At 39.3% G+C, this 16,815-nt stretch overlaps 1 protein-coding gene across 7 annotated transcripts in view; it reads left to right on the plus strand.

Annotated features, from left to right (window-relative positions):
* tpk1 (thiamin pyrophosphokinase 1) overlaps positions 1–16,815 on the plus strand; it is an 83,913-nt gene that overhangs the window by 63,976 nt on the left and 3,122 nt on the right. The window lies entirely within an intron of this gene.

A 16,815-nucleotide genomic window follows, 5' to 3' on the forward strand; every position in this document is an offset into this window, starting at 1 on the left:
TTGGAAGCGAAACAGCCCCACAGCATCACTGACCCAACCCCATAACTTACAGTGGGTATGAGGTGCTGTCTACACGCCAACAAGTTGTTTGGGAGGCATGCACGGAGGCAGACACTTACAATCATAAACGCAAACGTCTGGAGTTTGCCAAGCGGTATTGGGGCTTCAACTGGGACTGTGTGCTTTGGTCAGATGAGACCAAGATTCAGCTTTTTGGCAACAAACACTCTAAGTGGGTCTGGCGTGCCACGAAAGATGTGCATGCTGAAAAGCACCTCATACCCACTGTGAAGTATGGGGGTGGGTCAGTGATGCTGTGGGGCTGTTTCGCTTCCAAAGGCCCTGGGAACCTTGTTAGGGTGCATGGCATCTTGAATGCTTTAAAATACCAGGACATTTTAAATCAAAATCTGTTGCACTCTGCACGAAAGCTGAAGATGGGTCGTCACTGGGTCTTTCAGCAATACAATGACCCTAAACATATGGCCAAATCTACACAGAAATGGTTCACCAGACACAAAATCAAGCACCTCCAATGACCATCTCTGTCCCCAGACCTTGTTTTGTTGGCAAAAGGGGGTTGTACAAAGTATTAACACCAGGGGTGCTAATAATTGTGACACACGTTATTTGATGTCAAATAACTTTATCTTTATGTGGGATTTTTTTCCCCACTGAATGAATGCACTTGTATTGAAGGTTGGATTTTTCTCTTTTTTTCCATTAAGGTCCCATATTATTTGAATAAAATAAAAAAATATTCAAAGCTAAAAAACACATCTTTTTCAGGGGTGCCAATAATTATGGAGGGCACTGTATGTGTGTTACACCTTTACAAATTGTCAAAAAAGTGAAGGAAGTCAAAAGCTTCAAAAAGCACAGTTGCCTTGTTTGCTCTCTGTCAAGCCGAACAACTTCACATTTCGAAAAGAGAACATGCCATTTTATTAAAGTAAAGTAAGATACTGTGAGGTGCAATAAGGTACTGTTTATTCGACTAAAAAAAAACAAAAAACGACTGGAGACAAAATGGCAGACGAGACTCGTTCGTAAAGTCGAAATCGCTCAAGTCGAGTACGTCGTAACCCTGGGATTACCTGTATTGACGTAACTGGGAGTCTTCTTTTAATTTGTACAGTGGTACCTCTACATACGATCGCTTCGACACACGAACTTTTCGACATCCGACGTAAAATTTGACTCGCCATTTGTTTCTACAGCCGACGACATGCTCGAAATACGACGACAATGGCAGCACCGCAGACGAATGCACAGCGGATTTTCTTGTGTGACAAATCAACACTGGTTTCAGATAAGGTTGGTACAGGTGGTGAAACAAGGAAAAAGTTGACGCTTACCTTCTAAACGAAGATGCAAATGACAGAAAAATATGAGCGTAGGGTGGGCATCCGTGAAATGGCTCAACAATACATCTCCACGGTCCTCCTCCGACCATCGTTCGCCAGTCTTTATAAGTTAAGCTGACAATTCTTATTGTGGTAACATCTCCAGAGAAATCGCCAACTTCGCCACGTTTTTATCATTTATTTCACAACTTATTCAAAACAAAAACACCTTCTGTCTGCGGCAATTGACGGTGTTCTCAAGAAAACATTCAAAGTGAAAGTGAAACTCAAGCTCACCGGTCTGTCTCTGGCACGTCAGCCCCGCGGTGCGTTCAGGGTCAGCAAAAAACGTAGGAACAGGAATTATTATTATTATTATTATTCCGATTTTGATTTATAATGTATTTGTTTTGCTATGTGTAATTGCCATTTGTAATAATACCAGCAGTATTTTTTAAGGATTTAGTGAAGGTTTTTGGGCTGTGGAACGAATTAATGGAATTATAATGTATTCCTATGGGAAAATCCTGCTCGACATACGACCATTTCGACTTACAAACAAGGTCCTGGAACGGATTAACTTCGTATGTAGAGGTACCACTGTATTATAAATTTCATTCAGTCATCAGGTTTAAAAATGCCTAAAACACAGCTTTATCGTATTATAGCCCACAATGAAAAGTAATATTTCAGGTCTTCATAGCCGACTCCCTAATTCAATTACGCCGTAGCTCACATTTGGCTGCTAATGCCAATGATTATGCAAACTCTAGCTGAGTTGTCTGCACTCTTGATTAGCGAAAACCACGGCCATGAACCCACGCAGAAATGCTCGCAGGCCTCTCAGCTTGTTTAATTGGCCCTGCCTACAGTAACGCTTTTAGACCCCTGCCAATTTATTTGCAAAATAAGCCTTTCTCTGCCTCATTTTCCCTCTCATTTTAAATTCCATTGCCCTTTCTGTACCCCACAAGCAAGTGGCAGTGCAATCATCCTCTATCACATTCACATGAATATGACATTGGATGCCATTGAGTCTCTGAATGACCCTGAAAAAAACCTTTCCTGTACTTTACAATAACATCCTGTCAAAATGTTCAAAATGCATTTACTCTCAACATCATGACATAGTTATCAAAACGAGACTAGGATATAGCATAGATACTGTAGGTCACAGTACAGGTAGTCCCCGGGTCATGACGTACTCGACTTTACGACACCAGAGTCTCGTCTGCCATTTTGTCTCCAGTCATTTTTTTAGTCGAATAAACAGTACCTTCTTGTATCTTATTTTTATAGGGCTGTCAAAATGAACTCGTTAACGGGCGGTAATTATTTTTTTTAATTAATCACGTTAAAATATTGAATAGTAAAACCGATGAGCCCATTCTCCCGCTGACGTCATCCATCCGTTGGGGTCGCTCGAGCCTTATAATGGTAGGCGTGGCAAACCGGCAGATTAAAAGACTAATTTCTTGTCATCTGCGCTTTGCTAAATTGTTGTATATAGTCGAATCCTCTCAAAATATGATTCTAATTCACATAATAATGCTATTTAAGACTTTTTCTCCTGTGGTACGCACGTTAAAGAGTTCATTCCGACTTATGCGGAAATTCGAATGGGTTACATCGTCAGCATAGGAACGGAATTTGTTCGTAACCCAGGGATTACCTGTCTGTCTAAATGAGGAACTAAGATTCATTCAACTGAATTGCAGCAGTTTGGCAACCTATCGAGTCAAAGAGCAAACATTTTGGAGCGTGCCTAATAGATTTAAACACTTAGTAACCATTTCCTAAAATTGTGTGTGATGGGGGAAAAGAAGCAGATCAAATACTCTGAACTATTAAGGCAGCAGGGAAATTATCATGAGGGGATTTTTGCAGGGATGTGCAGTCAACACACACATGAGCACACACCCTTGAGCCCTTTTTGTGTGTATAAATCTGGAGCCATAAAACAGACTTTCTTCGCCTTTGCACTACAACTTTTAAGTGTTGCACTACAGCTAAGATGAAACACTAAAGCGAAGGCCTGTTCAGTTTTCACTAGTATTTTTTTATGTATGTGTTTTATCTATTATGCCTAACAGATAAGATGCATATGCCACAGTTGGGGTAGCCAAAGGTGGACATTTCTAAATATATATTTTTGTAATGCAAATGCAAATCCAGATCCCGACCTTCTCTGTTCTTTTGCATTTTTGTTATTCATTTTATTTTTGTCCACCTCTTTGCTCAGCATGACGCTCCACTCCACGGCTACCCCTGGCTTTCATTTCCTTGTAATCATCATGTTTGACTGCGGGAGTGGATAGTTTTCAAGCTTTCAGTTACAGTAGTGCACGTATGTACGTACACATGCACACTTTTTGAACCAGAACGCCTATTAGCTGCGACCTTGTCCTCCTGCTTGCACACTTCAAAAGCCCTCCATTAAATCTAACACAAGGACACCGTCTTATTACCCACAATCACCACCACCTTCAAGCCCCTATCAACACAACTCATCATTTGTAACTGTCCCTGACTGATTGACTAATACCAGGGACAACTTAGTAACTTGAAGGTCAACTTAAGCCATGAACTCTTTTCCACGTGCTCTTAAACAAATCCAGTGGCGGCATCATAAACATTTAATTGAAGTGGATATGCTGGTGAAGCAGATGGTGCTGACAGTGCAAGCCCGGTCATCAGGTTAGGCCATGGCCAATAAATAATAGTACATAAACAGAAAAAGGACTAGTGTCTCATTGAGGATGTGATATTCACCAGCCTTCTTATCTAATCCACTCCCAGCCATTTTCACCGGAGCAACCCCCCTTCGCTCCTGGCCGTTTTACTGGATTTTGACTGATTTTGCAAGGCCCACAGAAAATTCTGTTCTATTGCTATATAAACATGGAACCCACCAAAAGAAAGATTCTTTCAGCAGGGAAAAATAAGGAAGTTCATGTCTTTTTCCATTGTTTAGAAATCAGCATTAGAAAATAGTAGAGCTGCAGCTATCGAATGTTTTAGTAGTCGATTAATCGATGAACTAGTTTGTTTGAATAATCGAGTAATCTGATAAGGAACATAAAAAATTAAAATACCTAAAATACCTTAAAATACCTAAGCTAAGCCTAAAAAAAAAAATTAGGATCTCTGTACAACAAAACAACAATTGGCTAACTTACATAGCAAAAATCTGCTAGCTTAAATGGTATAAAACGCTAACTTTTTTTTAATGCCCTAAACAAATGGTCCAGACACATATTCCCACAATAAACGGCTAAATATACTTATAAACTACTTTGTGAATGCATTAAAAAAAACATTAGTTCAAACAAAAACTTCACTTATGTTGGTCTTAACAGGGAGCAACTGGATTCAGCCATGTGAAATGAAGCAGGTTAGAGGGCACTGTATCCACCCAAATCAATAAAACTAAATGCAAACACTTTCAAAACAAATCATTACAACACCACGCTAATTAAACGAATACTCGAAGCAGTAAAATTTAATTCGAATCTTTTTTTATAACCGAATACTCGAGTTGATCGATTAATCGTTGCAGCCCTAGAAAATAGCTTAATTTGAGCTAATTAAATGACATTTTCCAATTCCTGATGAAAAACAGAAATTGAGCTTTTTGTAAAAGCATACATTTCAAACATAACTTTGAATTCAACACAGCTATTTTTTACTTTTGTGACATCTCAAACATCTGAATAATGTTTTCCTTCTACAAAATAACATAAACAACAAGACAAATAGAGCTTTTGATAGCAAAGTAAAAATTTATTTACACATAACTAAACTATTGAACTGAGAGATGACGCTGTTGTGGGCGCGTCTGTATCGGCAGACGGGGTAAATTTTTCCCTCATCACCGAATGTCTGTCTCATCAAGATAGATTTTTTTTTATCTTTCTTTTGTAGTGACCACTACCTCATAACAGAATTCACCTATGGAACTTGTGTGGGGCGTGTGCCTTGTGTTAACATTGTTCTCCACATTTTTCTCACGCTTATTACTTCTTCCAACTTCCGTTTCCTGACTATTTCTTTTCATTCATTTCCTTTCACGGTCCGCAATGCATTAAAAAATCATTAGTTCAAACAAAAACTTTGCTTATGTTGGTCTTAACAGGGAGCAACTGGATTCAGCCATGTGAAAGGAGGCAGAATAGAGGGCAGTGTATCCACCCAAATCAATAAAACTGAATGCAAACACTTTCAAAACAAACCATTACAACGCCACTCTAATTAAACGACTACTCTAAGCAGTAAAATTTAATTCGAATCTTTTTTTCTAATCGAATACTCCAGTTCATCGATTAATCGTTGCAGCACTAGAAAATAGCTTAATTTGAGCTAATTAAATTACATTTTCCAATTTCTGATGAAAAAACAGAAATTGAGCTTTTTGTAAAAGGATACAGTACATTTCAAACATAACTTTGACTTTAACACAGCTATTTTTTGCTTTTGTGACATCCCAAACATCTGAATAATGTTTTCCTTCTATAAAATGACATAAACAACAAGACAAATAGAGCTTTTGATAGCAAAGTAACAATTTATTTACTCATAACTAAACTATTGAACTGAGAGATGACGCTGTTGTGGCCGCGGCTGTATCGGCAGACGGGGTAAATTTTCCCCTCATCACCGCCTGTCTGTCGCACCAAGATAGATTTTTTTGAATCTTTCTTATGTAGTGACCACTACCTCATAACAGAATTCACCTAGCGAACTTGTGTGTGCATGTGCCTTGTGTTTTCCATTGTTCTCCACATTTTTCTTACGCTTCTTACTTCTTCCAACTTCCATTTCCTGACTATTTCTTTTCATTCATTTCCTTTCACGGTCCGATTTGAGTTCTTACCAAATGCGCTACTGCCCTCCAGTGGCCAGTTTTGCTTTAAAACGGATTTTCAGCATTGTGCTTTGGAGCGAACTTGCATCAGAACCTAGAGATATTTTTTTTGAAAAAACGTAAAAGACGTATAAATACGTTTTTGGGACACTGAAACAATTAAAAATAGAACGTATTTATACGTTTTTGGGAGCAAATGAGTTAAAGGGAACCCCGCATTTCAAGACTTGTAGGCTCTAAAGAGCCACAATTGTTCTCTTTTACTAGAATATTTTATTAGAAACATATCAAGTATTGCAATGGATTTAAAAATGTACAATATTTAGTACATGTTTTGACCTACAGAGGGCAATGCACACTTGGGGGGTTGACGCGGTTGGGTTGTACTGTGAGAATAGCTGTGGTCCATACTCGCAAAGCTAGTATGACGACTGGCATGATTTTGTCACATTCTGCTATGGTCAGATTGTTTTGTTACAGAGATGTAGGTTGAGTTCCAGATGTCATACCTGCATCCAATTCCAGCTCATAAGCAGTGTCTTTAAACTGATCCTAGGCGGCTTGCCGAGATATTGACTTGCTGCCATTTGACAGTTTGTATTCTTGATCCCTTCGTTGCTTGCCGTATTATTCTTTGTTCATGTGCCTCTCAACGTGTTTTTCCTTCGTTTTTTTTTTTTTTGTTTGTTTGTTTGTTTTTTAATTAATCCCGACCTACTGTCACGGACCCTTTTTGTGTGTCCCTTTTTCCCTCTGTTGTGTGCTCATCTGTTGGTTTTCATCTTAGGACTTCAGTTACTGATTGCAACGAATAAATCGATAAACAATACACATACTGTTGGAGCACTTTTTATGTTGAGTGCCACAATGTAGCAATGCCACAACTATGGGCAATGATGTCATCACTATGCGTCTACAGTGCTGGCCAAATGTATTGGCACCACTGTAATTCTGTCAGATAATGCTCAATTTCTCCCAGAAAATGATAGCAATTACAAATGCTTTGGATTATCATTAATTTTGCTCGCAATGGAAAAACACAAAACAGAATGTGTGTGGGGGGGTATCATTATTATTTTACACAAAATTCCAAAACTGGGCTGGACAAAAGTATTGGCACCCTCAGCCTAATACTTGGTAGCACAAACTTTAGACAAAATAGCTGCAAACAACCGCTTCCGGTATCCATCAATGAGTTTCTTACAATGCTCTACTGGAATTTTAGACCACTCTTCTTTGGCCAACTGCTCCAGGTCTCTGAGATTTGAAGGGTGCCTTCTCCAAACTGCCATTTTCAGATCTCTCCACAGGTGTGTGGGTCATTGTCCTGCTAGAAGACCCATGAACTCTGAGGGAGACCCAGCTTTCTCACACTGGGCCCTACATTATGCTGCAAATTTTTTTGGTAGTCCTCAGACTTCATAGTGCCATGCACACGGTCAAGCAGTCCGATGCCAGAGGTAGCAAAGCAACCCCAAACATCAGGGAACCTTCACCATGTTTGACTGTCGGGACCATGTTCTTTTCTTTGAAGGCCTTGTTTTTTTCCCCTGTAAACTCTATGTTGATGCCTTTTCCCAGAAAGCTCTACTTTTGTGTCATCTGACCAGAGAAAGTTCTTCCAAAACGATTTTTGGCTTTTTCAGGTAAGTTTTGGCAAACTCCAGCCTGTTTTTTTTTTTTTTTTATGTCTCAGGGTCAGAAGTGGGTTTTTCCTGGGTATGCTACCATAGAGTTCCTTTTCATTCAGACACCGACGGATAATACGGGTTGACATTGTTGTACACTTTGACTGCAGGACAGCTTAAACTTGTTTGGATGTTAGTCGAGGTTCTTTATCCACCTTTTCCGTCCACATCTAGGGAAGTTAGCCACAGTGCCATGGGCTTTACACTTATTGGTGACATTTCGTACAGTAGACACACGAACCTTCAGGTCTTTGGAAATTGACCTGTAGCCTTGAGATTGCCTATGGTTCCTCACCATTTTGCTTCTCAAGTCCTCAGAAATTTCTTTGGTCTTTTCTGCATGCTCAATGTGGCACACACAAGGACAGGACAGAGGTTGAGTCAACTTTAATCAATTTTAACTGGCTGCACGTGTGATTAAGGGGCAGTTTACATGGCGACTCCGCGACACAAAGACGCAATGACTGAGTAGCGGAATCGCCTCGCGTGCATTAGGTGTCGGCGAAGCCGAAAAATCCTGAATCCTGCCTCCAAAGTGGAAAAAATTCGATTGCGGGGGATTGAGGGGGGCTTGCTCCACATGAATATCAAAAGCTCCCGCGGCACGAGACCGCGCCGATAACGTCAGCACTCGTACACGTCACATTGGGCGTGCGCGTTGGTGCTACTAAACATTAAAAACAGCAAATATGGCGGAATGTCGGCTTTAATGTTCTGTTTTAATAATATTTTTAAATTAAATATGTTGAATGTTTCCATTTTTGTGCCTTTTTGAACAAAAGAAAAAAGTAATTGCTTCGAGTGGGTGGGCATGCGGGCTGAGGATCGTGTTGAGGTCAAAGTGCATCATTCGCTGTCGCCTTGCAAATCTGCACTGCCCCCTAGGGCCTGGCATGAATACTACATCGTTTTCATGCGGAATTTCGACATTGTTCGAATGGAGACGGGTCCATATAGATGCAAATTTGAAATTTCCCGCATTCTCAGAGAGTCACCATGTAAACTGCCTTTTATTTATTGCCACCACCTGTTATGTGCCACAGATAAGTAACAGGTACTGTTAATTACAAGAATTAGAGAAGCATCACATGATTTTCAAAGGGTGCCAATATCTTTGTCCGGCCCATATTTGGAGTTTTGTGCAAAATGATAATAATTTAATTCTGTCAGGGAAAACGCAGGCAGGCAGGTGGTGTGGACCCAATTGCAGGGAAACAAAAAGCAGCAAGGCAGGTGGCGGTGAACTCAAAACACGTTTTAATAACAACTAACCAAAAGCACAAAGTACAACAAAAAGGACTGAGGATCAAAGAGGCAATGGTCAAACCAAAACTTATTTAAACGGAAGGACTGGTACACGAGGGCCTGGACAGGACTTGAAAGTGACGTTGACATAGACAATGACGTAACAAGGAGTGAAAAGAAACCAGGCGCTTATATACACACATACAGACAAGGGGTAACGAGACAACGAGGAACAGCTGGGTAATACAGGAGGATGAACTAGGAGCAGGCACACCAGGTGAAATCAATGGGTAATCACAGGGACAAGTCACACTAGGAAAAAAACAACACAAAACCTAACAAATGTGTTTTTTCCATTCCAATTTGTGTGTTTTCATTGCAAGCAAAATAAATGAAGATATTACTACCAAAGCATTTGTAATTTTAATCATTTTCTGGGAGAAAATGAACACTATCTGACAGAATTGCAAGGGTGCCAATACTTTTGGCCAGCACTGTACATAGTTATTAACATACTTTAAATAGTAGGGTTGTTCCGATCATGTTTTTTTGCCCCCGATCCCGATCGTTTTAGTTTGAGTATCTGCCAATCCCGACATTTCCCGATCCAATTGCTTTTTTTTTTTTTGCTCCCGGTTCAATTCCAATCATTCCCGATAATTTTTCCCGATCATATACATTTTGGCAATGATTTAAGAAAAAAATGAATAAAACCCGGAAGAATATATACATTCAACATACAGTACATTAGTACTGTATTTGTTTATTATGACAATAAATCCTCAATATGGCATTTACATTATTAACATTCTTTCTGTGAGAGGGATCCACGGATAGAAAGACTTGTAATTCTGAAAGGATAAATGTGACTTTGTATATTGTGACTAAATATTGCCATCTAGTGTATTTGTTGAGCTTTCAGTAAATGATATTGTAGCCATTTAACTATTCTGCCCAAATGCATGATGGGAAGTGCAACCATGACTGTGCGTATTGGCACCAATTGATATATCTTCTCTGCGTTGGAAAATAACAGGGTGTAAAGAAAAAGATCAACTACTACCTTTCTTCCCCATATTGTTTTCCCACGATATTTCTAATTGTTGAGAGAGGGATTTTAAGGCTGAAGCCAATTTAAAAAAAGGCTTCAAAGACTGCCAAAATTCACTCTACTCATTTTACGGTGCCTTTAAGCTTTATATATAGGTAAATCGGCGCCATTATAGACTGAACGCGACAATGCGTGAGTGGGTTGTGCAGCGCATGCGTTAATTGCGTTTAATATTTCAACGTGATTAATTAAAAAAAAATTAATTACCGCCGTTAATGCGTTAAACTTGATAGCCCTATTTTAAGCCAAAACTAAATACTTTGGATGAGTGTAAGACATTTTGTCTGGAATGTTAAATACAATTAGAAAACAATTTAATTAAAAAATATATACAGTATATATTAAAAAAAAAAGGCATGTCCGATATTTTTTCATCTTTATTAGAGAAGTTTTTACGTTTTATTACATAGCAGTAGTTAGAGAAGTTTTTACGTTTTATTACATAGCAGTAGTTCACTCTGTATTCTCATGGGAGAAGTATTCATATAATCCTTCCCTCCTCTCAGAAAATAGCCAAATTCTCTTGTCTCTTGCCTTTTCACAAAAGTCTCTGTGAGTTGGTCATCCTCTCCTCGGGGTAATTTGTTGTGTAAATACGCACCCTCCTTCCACAGCTGACGGGCCTTTTCAGCTGTGGCGTGCTGGAAATGCAATTACAGGCGGCAAACATCCCCATTGTTATCACTGGAGGGTGTGACGCTGGTCCTCAGCCCCCTTCTGAAGAGCGGGGGCCGCTATTGATTGGTATCATCTTTGATGGGGAGGATTACTAATGAAGCCATTTGTAGGCTACATGCCCTTAGTAAAGACTTGACACAAAAGTTTCTGCAGAGTGTGAATGCTCATATATGCCTAGTCAGTACATGTATTTTATGTGCGTGTTGGACTTGTAAAGATGTGGAGGGACCATGCTGTCATTCTTTTATTGTGCTATACTGCACCTGGTGTTCCTTCTGAATATTGCAAGTATACCTCCCGCTGAATATTTCTCCTTCTACACTTGCAGTTCAGGCTCTCTGCACAACTCTATTATTCAGCAACTTCCCGGGCTGCTTTTTTTCTTTGTGTTTTGTGTCAATCTTCTCTAATACGTTGCTTGTTTTGCAGCCTTTGAAGCAGAAGCAGCTCCTTTTGCGCTTTTGATGTGTGCAGACGCCTGTGGACAAGCGATTGTCTTCATTGTTTGCTGACTTTTGTTCTCTTGTGGGGTTTGTTTTTTCATTGCATTGAAGGAGTTACATCAGTGTGATTTTTTTTTCATGATCAACAACTTGTGTATTTTAATTTTGTATTTGACTTTTCCACCTATGCAATCTACTTTAGGGCTGCAGCTATCAATTGTTTATGTAATCGATTAATCTATCTACAGTGCCCTCCATAATTATTGGCACCCCTGAAAAAGATGTGTTTTTTAGCTTCTAATATATATATTTTTTTGTTTAAATAATATGGGACCTTAATGGAAAAAAGAGAAAAATCCAATCTTCAATACAAGTGCATTTATTCAGTGGGGGAAAAAATCACACATAAAGAAATAATTATTTGACATCAAGTAATGTGTGTCAAAATTATTAGCACCCCTGGTGCTAATACTTTGTACAACCCCCTTTTGCCAACAAAACAAGGTCTGGGGACTGAGATGGCCATGGGAGGAGCTTGATTTTGTGTCTGGTGAACCATTTCTGTGTAGATTTGGCCATGGTCATTGTCTTGCTGAAAGACCCAGTGACGACCCATCTTCAGCTTTCGGGCAGAGGGCAACAGATTTTGATTTAAAATGTCCTGGTATTTCAAAGCATTCATGATGCCCTGCACCCTAACAAGGTTCCCAGGGCCTTTGGAAGCGAAACAGCCCCACAGCATCACTGACCCATCCCCATACCCCATACACAGTCCCAGTTGAAGCCTGGGACCGTGTGCTTTGGTCAGATGAGACCAAGATTGAGCTTTTTGTCAACAAACACTCTAAGTGGGTCTGGCGTGCCATGAAAGTTCACCATGTTGACCACCAACAGCCGGAGCAACAGTCCAGTACCCTTATGGGAAATTCGGGTTTGTAAGGTGGTGGGAACTTTGGGGCCAGAGGAGACGGGGGGGGGGGGGATAAATTACAAAAGAATCGGGTTGTGGTATTTATTGTAATCGCAGATTTTATTTTATTTTTTTTATGTTTTACAAGTTAGACCTGTTTAGAAACTAATTGCTGACTGTTTACCGTAAGTCCCACTTGTGGTTATGTGGGCAATTGCCCGTTCTGTGCACAGTATAGCCTAAATAATTGTAAATTGTTGTCATAACGTTTATACCATGGATATTATCTGAAATTGAGGCTTGTAAGTCCCACAGCATGGCAAGTTGGCATTTGCGTGTTGTTTTCAGCACCATTTTCTGCGTATGTTCTGGGACCTGTGCCCGTCTCGTCATCCCTGCGCTGTCATATGTACTTTGCTTTCCGGCACCTTATGATTTACAAATTAAGCACTGACAAATGTTCTATTAGAATAGTGTCTATGTTAGCTCACTGGTTGCCATTGACGGCACTAGACATCTGATTTATTTTGACATGACTGAACGTCTTGCTCCGCCAATGGAGCTAAAACCAGAGCATTCACAGCCAGTCTCTTGTGGGCATTTACGATTCACTTCCTGTTCATTTTAGGGTATTTACAGGTTACTTCCATGTTGATTTATAGTCACTTCCAATTTTTGGGGGACATTCTCGAGACACTTTATATTCAGTAACCCGGAATCAACTGGAAGTGACCTGTAAATGCCCCAAAATCAACAGGAAATTATGTGAAATGCCACCAAAATGACTCATTGCTTGGCATTGACTGCCACTGACGGCCATAGACGTCCAATCTGTTTGAAGTGGGAGGGATGGCAGCGAATTAATGTTCATTCGCTGCCACCCTCCCACTTCAAATGGTTTGGACGTCTACTAGTGATAAACTCAGATCTGAAGGATGAAAATAGCCAGTTTTTTTGTTTATTAGTTGCTTTGTATTGTATCGTGAGGTATCCAGAGGTTTTCATGGATGAATACTGTGTATTTCTTTAAAAAGCTATCCGAAGAATTTTCCAGAAAAGCAAGACATTGCATTTTTGTGTATTTGTGATTATTTTATAATTGCTGTGTGAGCGTAACAGTATTAAGAGGCGGATTAAGTTGGCTAAATCCCTTCTGAAGGCTCGGGTACCGAATTCACGGCCCAGCATTGGTGCAACTGTGCCACACTGAATCATTTGGACCACTAAGCCTAAACACCTGCTGATCCCAACATTTAAATTGACTCAGTAGTAGAACCGTCGGGTCAAAAATTGCTTCTTTGTTATTTATTTGACATCTAATTTGCCGCACACCGCCGGAACATGCAAGAGCAGTCCCCCGTGATGAAAAGTAAATGAAAGAGATTGTCTTACGTCGGCCTCCCGAGTTTTGCCCTTGTTCTATTAGACACAGTCCAACACATCCACTTTCAGGGTGCTTTTCTGCTCAACTTGCTCCAGGCAAATGATGTGTGAACAAATGAAGTGGTAACATGCAAATTCATATCATTTATTAACACATGGAATTACAGTCTGTCTGATTTCTAATAAGAAATTTAAAACGATTAACATTGGAAAACTGCTTTGTCGTGTACTGTAACTGCTTCTGAAATTTCTATACTGACCACTTGAGGTCAAAGTTGGCCTTACAGGTTGTATATAGAGCTGGGAATCTTTGGGCACCTAACGATTCGATTACGATTTAGAGGCTCCGATTCGATTATAAAACGATTATTGATGCACCCCCGTCCTTTTTTTTTTTGTTTTGTTTTTTTTTGTTTTTTTGTTTTTTTTTTGAATAAATGTTTTGTAAAGTTCCAAAATTGTTCAAAAATCCTCTTAGGCTAAACCAAACTACTATTTCAGTATCAAGTTTGCATATAACAGTAAACAAATACAGTATACAAAAATAACAGAAAATACTCCAGTCCCCATTCTGTATCAGCAGCTTTAAACTACATTCAATTAATTTAATGTTGTGGATCAACTGTTACAGTTGTTAAACTTGCTCCCGTTATTCCCTAATTTCCCTTCTGTCTACTTTTGTCAAAGTTTTAAAACTATTTCATCATTTAAAGATAGATTCAAGACAAGATTCTGCCGATTTAGGAGTATTTTAGATAAAAAGTTAATTAGGTTGGCTACAACAGAGCCTTCTAGAGAAGTCACTGCTTTAGTACTGCTTTAAGATGGCGGCTGTTTACTAACGCCGAAAAGTTTGTCATTTCGCATCTCGGTTCAATAATATTTGTTCTAACACCGCCTTTGTCTGTCATTTTGCATCTAGTTCTACATATATATGATATCTACTGTAGCCGTATGTTTGTAGCAACTAGCAACTGGCCGTTGTTTGTAGCGGCTGTCGGCCGCAGTCAGGTATGATTGTTTTTTTTATCTAGCGGCATGAGTTGAACATGATATTTACTCTCGGTCCATTCCTCATTGCGTCCCAAAGACCGTGCTGTCTGTGTTTTATTTCCGTTTTACCTGGTATAATTCAATAATCGGAATTTGGATGTTTGTGAATCGTTCTCGAATCTTCCACGGCCGAATCGCGAATAATCTAAGAATTGGAAATTTCGCACGCCTCTAGTTGTATCTTGCCTTTTTTACAGTTCTGAAGTCCCCAACAAAAGTCTTGTCGTTTATCCATTTTATAGAAACAATTGCTAAGAATCTTTTAATTATTCAATTGGTTTCAGAAATGGCTCATATGAAACCTAAGACCCTCCCAAATTATGTTAAATGTATAAAAATATATTTGTTTCACTGAAAAAAGATTTATCATTTAATGAAGACATAAAGGTCAAATTTTGGCAAGACAAAAGTTTGGTCGCCTACAGAAAGTAGTGTGAAAAGTGAACAAAAAATGTACTTCAAATTAGGGGTGCACGATATCCATTTTTTGAAAGCGATACCGATATCGATTAAGTCCTGCTCCTCAAAGCCGATACCGATATCGATAACCGATAATAAATATATAATTTTTTAAATGTATAATCTGAGCTTTTGAACACCTGAAGGGTTTAAAAAAAAAAAAAAAAAAATGTGTGGTGGATTCAACATAGATTTGCCTTTGATCTCACCAGATTTTTCACAATGACATGAACAAAACAGTGCACAGTTTCACTTCTGCACTGCCCAACAGCCAGCTAAAAATGAATGCACTTCCATAAACCACAAGGCTTGGTCTTTTCTTGCTTTTATGGGAAGACACTCGTCTTAATATTGTGAAAGTACAACAGAAAAATACACATATTCAATACTCAATATACAACAAACTGCACAATACACTTACATACACAACTATTATATGTATAGCATAGCACACTAGCTTGAGCTACTAAAGCATTGGCTGGCTTCTATAACACAATTTATGAAGTTCTGTACATATTACCCTTCACCACAGAAGTAAACATATATTGCACATCCATATGTTATAGTAAACATAAAATACTTATATATATTTCCGAGGCGGAAACGTAACAGAAAGCATTCACGACTGTCAATGCTACCACTAGACACCACAATGTGTAAGTGATTGAACCAAACTACTCTATCAAAAAATAGATGCAGTGAATTATTCTGACCAGCAGGTGGGAGTAATGCCCCGCAAATGGTCAACTGATTTCCCATACTAGTGTGTAAACTGTAAAGCCAGAACAGTACATATTATCGGTCCTATTATAAATGTTATTGGATTTATCGGGATGACGTCATAATTCCTATTATCGGACCGATAATTATCGGACCACCAGTACTTCAAATACAAAAATATGTTACGTAAGATAAGCAAATTAAGTAGTGGTGCTGTGAGATCCAAAGTTTATATTTTGTATGACTTCCACGGGCTTGAAGGACTGCACGGCAAGGATTCATACAATTTTTTGATGAAGTCATCAGGAACATCAAAGAAAGCAGTCTTGCATGCCTCCCAGAGTTCATCAACATTCTTGGGTTTCGTCTTCCATGCTTCCTCTTTCATCCTATCCATGTCTGGTGACTGGGCTGGCCAGTCCTGGAGGATCTTTATTTTCTTTACCTTGAGGAACTTTGAGGTAGAGATTGAAGTATGCGATGGAGCAACATCCTGCTGCAGAATTTGTCCCTTTTTATGGTTAGGAATGTAAAAGGCAGCTAAGATTTGTTGATATTTCAAACTATTTATGTTGCCTTCCACCCTGCAGATCTCTCGCACACCCCCATACTGGATGTAACCCCAGACCATGATTTTGCCACCACCAAACTTCACTGTTTTCTGAGTAAATCTCGGATCCATGCGGGCTCCAGTAGGTCTCCTGCAATATTAGCGGCGACTGTGGTGTAATTCAATGGAAGATTCATTTGAAAAATCCACCTTTTGCCACAAAACAGTGAAGTTTGGTGGTGGCAAAATCATGGTCTGGGGTTACATATGGGGTTAGTAAACATATTATTTACTCAAAAATAAACTGATCCAGCCCACATGAGATCTAATGGCCATGAATGTGGCCCGTGAAACAAACTTTTGGT

This window comes from Corythoichthys intestinalis, chromosome 20 (assembly GCF_030265065.1).
Source record: "Corythoichthys intestinalis isolate RoL2023-P3 chromosome 20, ASM3026506v1, whole genome shotgun sequence".
Taxonomy (NCBI): Eukaryota; Metazoa; Chordata; class Actinopteri; order Syngnathiformes; family Syngnathidae; genus Corythoichthys; species Corythoichthys intestinalis.